General features: G+C 39.9%; 1 protein-coding gene across 1 annotated transcript in view; it reads right to left on the bottom strand.

Moving 5' to 3' along the window:
* The window catches only part of PTPRN2 (protein tyrosine phosphatase, receptor type, N polypeptide 2), a 1,341,366-nt gene that overhangs the window by 476,335 nt on the left and 857,280 nt on the right, over window positions 1-7,751 (bottom strand). The window lies entirely within an intron of this gene.

Genomic DNA, 7,751 nt, shown 5'->3' with positions numbered 1-7,751 from the left:
AAAAAAAAATCACAATAGAAGCAAAAATTAAATCCAGAGATAGAGACCAGGTATTCTCCTGGTGCTAAACTCAATGGTATACATATGTGGTTGTTGTTAAGGGCCACTGAGTTGGTTCTGACTTATAGGGATTCCAACGAATGGCTGGTGGGTTTGAGCAGCTGACTTCGTAGTTCAAACCAACCTTGTGGTCTAGCACTTTGTAGAGATAAGTCAAATGACTTATTTATAACTCTCTCCAACTACAAAATAGGAGTAATAATGATCCACTTCAGTACATTCATTCTTCATCCATTCTTTCTTTCGGCAATAATTTATAAAGCACCTATAATGTGGAACAATGTCCTGGTGTGATGCTAAAGGATAAACACTGGACCACAAGGTCAGTTTGGATTGAAAGGGCAGCAGTTCAAACCCACCAGCCACTCCTCGGAAATCCTATATAGGGTTGCTATGAGTTGGAACCGACTTCCACAGCCGTTAACAACAGCAAAGTGGCATGCCTGGGTAGTACAAATGGCTAATGCTGGCTGGCTGCTAGCCCAGAGGGTAGAGGTTTAAGACCATCTAGAGGAAACTAGGAATCCTGGTGTGGCACTGTAGGATAAAGCACTAGACCATAAGGTTGGTTTGAACTGTAAAGTTGGCAGTTCAAATGCACCAGGTGCATCTTAGAAACCCTATACAGGATCTCTATGAGTCGAACCAACTCGACAACACTTAACAACAACAACAACCAAACTGCCATGAAGTTGGTTCTGACTTATGGTGAGCCCACATATAAAAATACAACTGTGTTCCAGAATCTTCCATGGCTGAGTTTTCAGAAGTAGATCACCAGTCTTTCTTCCTAAGTGTCTCATGTTGTTGTTAAATGCCATCAAGTCAGTTCTAACTCATAGCAACCCTATATAGGGTTTCTGAGAAGCATCTGGTGGATTTGAACCGCCGACCTTGTTCAAACCAACATTGCAGTCCAGTGCTTATTCTATAGTACCACACCAGGACAACTGGTTAGTACTGGTTTTATGTAGGATGAACTGTATTTGTCACAAGAGATAGAATCACCAAGACCAATAATCTTGACCTGATGGACATAAACAAAAGCAGGTGTTTACCACACAGTACTGATCAGTAAGTACTCTGAGAGGAACAGTACAAGAGGTGACCTAGACCAACTTGTTCCAGCAGAAGGGCTATTTTGTCAGATAGTCTAGGAACCCCTTCAACGTTTCTTCTATGGAGGACTCTTCTCTTGGTCTCGACTGTGACTTTCTTGGGATGTGATGCTGACCTGAGTTGAGTGAGTTCAAATCCATATAAGAAATGGAATAGATGAAAATGCCAGTGCATTGAATTAGGGATCAAACACAAGATGAGCCCTCATTTCCATAAGCCCCAACACCACAGCCCTGCTTCCTAGCCCCTAGGGTCATTTGTGTTGTCAGTGCCACGAGGCTGAAGTAAAAGGAGATGTTCAGAGATGCCATCATAGCTCAGAAGGAGATCTTCATGAAGGTTCTGGTTATTGCAGATATGAATACTTAAATCAAATATCTGTTTATGAAAAGCTAGACACAACCAGGCCCACTTAAATCTTTGGCAAAATTCCACCGTCCTGCAAAACAATTGAGAAAATTATAGAGAACCTCTGGGCTACTGGCTCCTGAATATGTCCATTTCACATCAAAAGAGCCAGCAGCAGAAAGTTATAATGATGCCACTCAGTTTTATTTGTGTAGTCCCATGTAAAAAAAAACAGATCATCAAATGGAATAAGTCAAGTAGAGTTATAAATTCACTAAAAAGATGGTGTCACTGTTTCTTCAAACTACATTTCTTTATGTATCAAAGTTTTTATAATTTTCTAAGGGAAATTGATTACATCCCCATCCTAAGACTGAACACAATTTTAATTTCAAATGCATTCAGAGTACTTCCTTTCATGTCGCTCTTGCTGATGCTAGGATAAGATGCAACCAAGTGCCGGGTGCTCATGAGCTGCAACTTCAATTTTGAAACATGTAATACATTTCTAATAAGGATAACTAAATTTGTTTTCTTTGAGTTCATAATAAATTGTCCTTTACAAAGAGAAGCTATTTAAAACAAAAATTCAAGGACTGCATCTTCCAAGCAGTTTAGGCAGGTTAAACACCTAAAAGCTGAGTTTTTAGCACACAAAAGGTCTGTAGATTTTACTTATGATTCATAAATCTGATTGGTAAGTAGAAATCTTTAAAAATGGCAAATACAGAGCATTTTCACATCAAACAGGCTTTTGTGTGGGGAAATGCTTCTTTTGAAATCATCCTGCCTTCCAGTCACAGATAAGATTCTGAGTATTTAGGCACACACATATGACTATGTGAGCTTGAAAACTACCTGCTTGCAAATATGAACACCAAATGGTCACATTAAAAGGTCCACAAAGACAATGAGCTACAACCTACTTTGGTGAGTATCGACTGGAATTTTCAAAGCACAGGAGTGAGTGGCCATCTACCTGATACTGTGGGCAAGTGTAAATTACCACAGTTTGATGAACTGGACCTTTGCTTATGGATGCAGTTGCTCAAAATTCCAACCAGAATGATAGGATTCCTCATATCAAGAACCAAGTGTATTTCCTCAGTGCACTGGGATGATAGGGATGGGCAATTTAGACACTGACTATAAAAAATGGGGAACTATAAATGCACAAAGTGGCTGGCTTACAAGCTTTCATTGGTGTGCTTAGCTTCAGAATGAGGTGGGTAATGTAGAATCCCTACTGGATAGTTTTTTTTCTTTTCTAGATAGATCTGGTGAAAGGGGATGGAGGATGATGGTGATAGGCTTTTATGATTCAGTTGTAATTGTTAGCAGGGTCAATTGCAATTGTCACAACTATAATTGTGGAAGATGTGTAACTAAAAGGGGGAATAGTTAATATTTCTTTTCAGTAACAGAGGACCCTAGGACCATCAAGAAGGAAGAGCATGAATGGAGCATCAGCTCCTACCTAGAAAAGAGGCAACAGCAGAGACAGTGGCATACAGAGTAGCTGCGGACTCTAGACCCATGGACTGAGTAAGGCTGCATGCTTATGGGCAGGAGACTGGCTGGCAAAATGTACCCTTTGGATATCTCAATGGATATATATATTTTTTTCTTTTGTATATGTACATAAAATATTTTTCCTTTGTTGATTGTAGAAAATAAGATGTAAAAGGGAAGCCATAAAGAGAGGAAGCAGGATAACTGCTGTTGCAGGGAGGAGACTGTAATCATTTAGATAAAACAAAACATGATGGATTGAAAGTAAAGCTGATGATCTTATATGTTAACCTTCACTCCATTCACAATAAAAATAAGTTAAAAAAAAAATGACCATCTAAGTTGTCTCTCCCTGTGCAGAGGAAATAAGAGTGATGAAAACTGAAGACACTTGGAAACAATTCATCCATTGGACAAATGGACCACATGAATATCAGTCTTCATGACCCTGAGACCAGGAAACCTAGATGGGACCTGACTACCACTACCAACTGCTCTGGAAGGGATCATGTTAGAAGGTCCTGGGTAGAGTGGGAGGAAAATGTAACTAAAAATCATAAAAACACCAGGATTACTGATCAGATAGAGACTACAAGGACCCAAAACTATGGCCCTTGGTCAGCCTTTAGGTCTGGAACTGAATTCTCCATTGTGGCTCCATTTTCAATCAAGCAATAGATAGGTCTATAAGGGGAACAACACTAGTGAGGTAAGCACACCATAGAATGATCATCCATTTGAGATTTTTTAAAAAGGCAGCATTTACCCAATGTTAAGTTCAGAAGGACTGGGGAAGAAGGAGGAATGGAAACTAGAAACCCAGGGAGGAAGTGAAATGAATGATGTTACAATGAAGGGATTGCAACCATTGAGATGAAATGACTCCTTGAATGTAAAACTGATGTTGTTAAGTGATGTTGAGTCAATTCTGGCTCATAGCAATCCTCAGAGGGTTTCCGAGAAGCAGCTGATGGTTTTGAACCACTGACCTTCTGATTAGCACTCCTGTAAAGGACTTTGTAAAGCTGATGGTCTGTTCTGTAAATGGTCACTCAATTCACAATACATTTTATTTTTAAAAAGGTAGCTTCTGTTAAACGGTATAAAAGCTTGATTTTCCATAACATTTATGGCAGTTGACAGATTAACAAGTAAAATCTCAAGCTAAGTTCCTGGAAGACTCAACAAAATGGCCAAAAGTACCACACCTTTGTAAGGTAAAACACCTTTGCAAGTGGGAGGATAATCTTGAGTTCAAGTGCTTATCCTATAACGCCACACCAGGACTTACATTTGGGATTGTTGTTGTTGATCTTAAGAACTGCCAAGTTGGTTCTCACTCATAGTGGCCCTGTATAAGGTTTCCGAAGAGTGGTTGGTGGTTTTGATCTGCCAACCTTGTGGTTCAAACTGACCTTGCGGTCCAGTGCATTATCCTGCAGCACCACAAGCATAAATCATCAGTAGGGGATCAAACTGGAATGAACCAATTGGAAATCCTGCACTCAGCGCACACATTCCTCTTCATCTTGCATTGTCACTCAGTTCTCCAAAATCCAGTGAGTCCTGGCTTCACCAGAACCCCTGGCCCATCGAGTCATCTCCTTCTCCTTTATCAAGTAATGCCCTCCTGCTCTCATCCCTGCCCGTTCTGTTGTCTTTGCTTGCCAGTGTCCTTGCCATTCTTGCCTTCTTGTCATTTGATCCCCCCTCCTTAGTAAACTCCAACGATAGGTGGGTGCCATACCATAGGTACATGCCAGGTGGTGAGCACCACTTAGAACGTGAGGGCCCCCAGTAGATTGTGCCATGTGAACTCGTGCTCTCCATCCTCAGGGCTACCGTAGGTCCATCCTACTCCTCTAGTCAGTGATATCTCCCATTAGGTCATTCTTGGCTCTTAATACAAGGTTCATGGTGAAAGGTCAAAAGGGAACAGGATATTCTAACAGCATCAAAGCATCATCCTTCAAATTACTGATTACTTATAAAGAAAAGAAGTTCCTTTACTAATGTAGTAATATGGTAGTAGTGGTGCTTGTGTGTGCCATTGAGTTGGTTCAGTAATGTCATGGTGATGTGCCGTGGAGTCGGTTCTGACTCATAGTGACCCCGTATAGAGTTTCCGAGGCTGTAAATCTTTATAGGAGTAGAAAACCTCATCTTTCTCCCACGGAATGGCTGATAGTTTCGAACTGCTGACCTTGAGGTTAGTATCCTGACTTGTAACCACTATGCTACCAGCAAGTGATCAAACTTAACACTCCCCACTGCCTTGTGATGTGCTGCAGTAGGAAGCATGAAACACTTATGCAGAGTCCTTGCCAAAACCTTTCATTTGAATCTAATCGATGTGGAAACAATTAGACAAGCATGTTGTTGTTGTTGTTGTTAAGTGCTGTCGAGTCGGTTCCGACCCATAGTGACCCTGTACAGGGTTTCTGAGGGAAAAAGTGCAGTGTTTGAAAAGACCAAAAACACAGTAAACTCAAACGGCAGGGAGAGTATGCCAGAATAAGTAAAGTGAAAATGACGTGATAGCAAAACACAGTGTTAATCCTAGTTTGGGACCCAGATGAAAAGGAAAAAGAAAGAAAAATAAAAATTGCATCGATATCATCATCAAGACAATGAGGAAATTTTGACTTTGAGTTTTGTGTTAAATAATATTACTGCATCTGTGGTATATCTTTTGGGATAATATAGGAGAATGTCTTTGTTCTTAGGGAATACATGTTAAAGTATCTCAGGGTGAAGTTTCATGATGTTTGGAACATACTTTGAAGTTTCATGATGTTTGGAACATACTTTCAAAGTGTTCAGCTTGAGAAGCAGCGTTTAATAGCTCAGGGCAGCAGGCTAACCATGGTGAATCTAGATGAAGACTATATAACAGTTCATTTTATTATTCTCTCAACTTCATTCATAGTTTGGAATTTTTTAATAAAAGTTTCCAGGGTGAAAAAAGAAGCATATAAAGAAAAACTTCTCCCTTCAGTTGGTGAGGAGGGGATGTCTGGAGCTTCTGCAGCTATGTTAGGACCATGAGGTGACGAGGACAAAGGTCACTACAGTAAAGACAAGAGAATTAACCAATTTTGCAACCCCATCTCCAAGTCTCCAAGCTTCATGTCATGTATGATAGTAAATCTCTCATTCATTATTGGGGTTACCTGTTATTTTTTTCTGGAAAAAAGAATGATTATAATCTAAGCAATATAATATTAATTATATTATATGAAAAAGAACATTGCACCATGATTGGAGGAAGACTCATTAGCAACTTGTGATATGCAAATGACACAACCTTGCTTGCTGATAGCATAGAGGATTTTAAATAGGTACCAATGAAGATCAAAGGCTTCAGTATGAATTGGACCTGAATGTCAAGAAATGGAAAATCCTCATAACTGAACCAATAAATAACATCACAATAAATGGAGAAAAGTTTGAAATTGGTAGAGACTTCATTTGCTTGGATCCACAACCAACACTCATGGAAGCAACAGTCAAGAAATCAAATGGCATATTTCATTAGGTAAATCCGCTGCAAAAGATCTCTATAAAGTGTTAAAGAGCAAAAATGTCAGTTTGAGGACTAAGGTGCAGCTGACTTTAGTATTTTCAATTGTTTAGTATGCATATGAAAGTTGGGCAATGAATAAGGAAGACCTTAAAAGAACCTGTGTATTTGAATTATGGTGTTGGCAAATAATATTAAAATTACCATGGATTGCCAGAAGAACAAACAAATCTGTTCTGGAAGAAGTATAGACAGAGTGTTCCTTAGAAGTGAGGATGGTGAGACTTTGTCTCTTGTACATTGGACATGTTGTAAGGAAGGCTCAGTCCCCGGAGAAGGGCATCATGCTTGGTAGAGTGGAGGGTCCGTGGAAGATGCCCAGCAAGGTGGACTGACACAGTGGCAGTAACAATGGGTTCAAATGTAACAATAATTATGAGGATGGGGCTGGACCAGACTATTTTTTAGTTCTGTTTTACATAGGATTGCTATGAGTTGGCACATGATAACAACAACAATGTTTTAAGAGAAAGCTGGAAACATGTTAGGTGTATTTGGAGCTACATACAGGGTTCGTGTTTCTCTGCTTTTCATAAGGTTTTCAGTGACTAAATATTTGGAAGTAGTTCATCACTCCTTCTTCCTAGTCTGTCTTCATCTGGAAGCTCATCTGAAACCTGTCTACCATGGGTGACCCTGCTGGTATTTAAAATACCCATGGCATAGCTTTCAGAATCACAGCAACTCACAAGCCACCACAGTACGACAATCAGAAATGGCTACAAGCATATATTGACAGAGAACTACCATAGGTTCAAGCTGGATTCAGAAGAGGCCGTGGAACGAGGGATATCATTGTTGATGTCTGATGGATCTTGGCTGAAAGCAGAGAATATCAGTAGGAAGCATGAAGCACTTACACAGAGTCCTTGCCAAAACAAAGATGTTTACCTGTGCTTTATTGACTACGCAAAGGCTTTTGATTGTGTGGACTATGACAAGCTATGGACAACATTGCAAAGTACGAGTATTCCTGAACACTTAATTGTGCTCATGAGGAATCTGTACCTGGACCAAGAGGCAGTTGTTAACAGAACATGGGAACACTGAATGGTTTAAAATTAAGAAAGGTGTGTGACAGGGTTGTATTCTTTCACCATACTCCTTCAACCTGTATGCTGAGCAAATA

Source organism: Chrysochloris asiatica, unplaced genomic scaffold, assembly GCF_000296735.1.
Source record: "Chrysochloris asiatica unplaced genomic scaffold, ChrAsi1.0 scaffold00277, whole genome shotgun sequence".
Classification (NCBI taxonomy): Eukaryota; Metazoa; Chordata; class Mammalia; order Afrosoricida; family Chrysochloridae; genus Chrysochloris; species Chrysochloris asiatica.
Note: the sequence above shows the minus strand (reverse complement) of the source record. Positions and strands in the feature narration are given on the sequence as shown.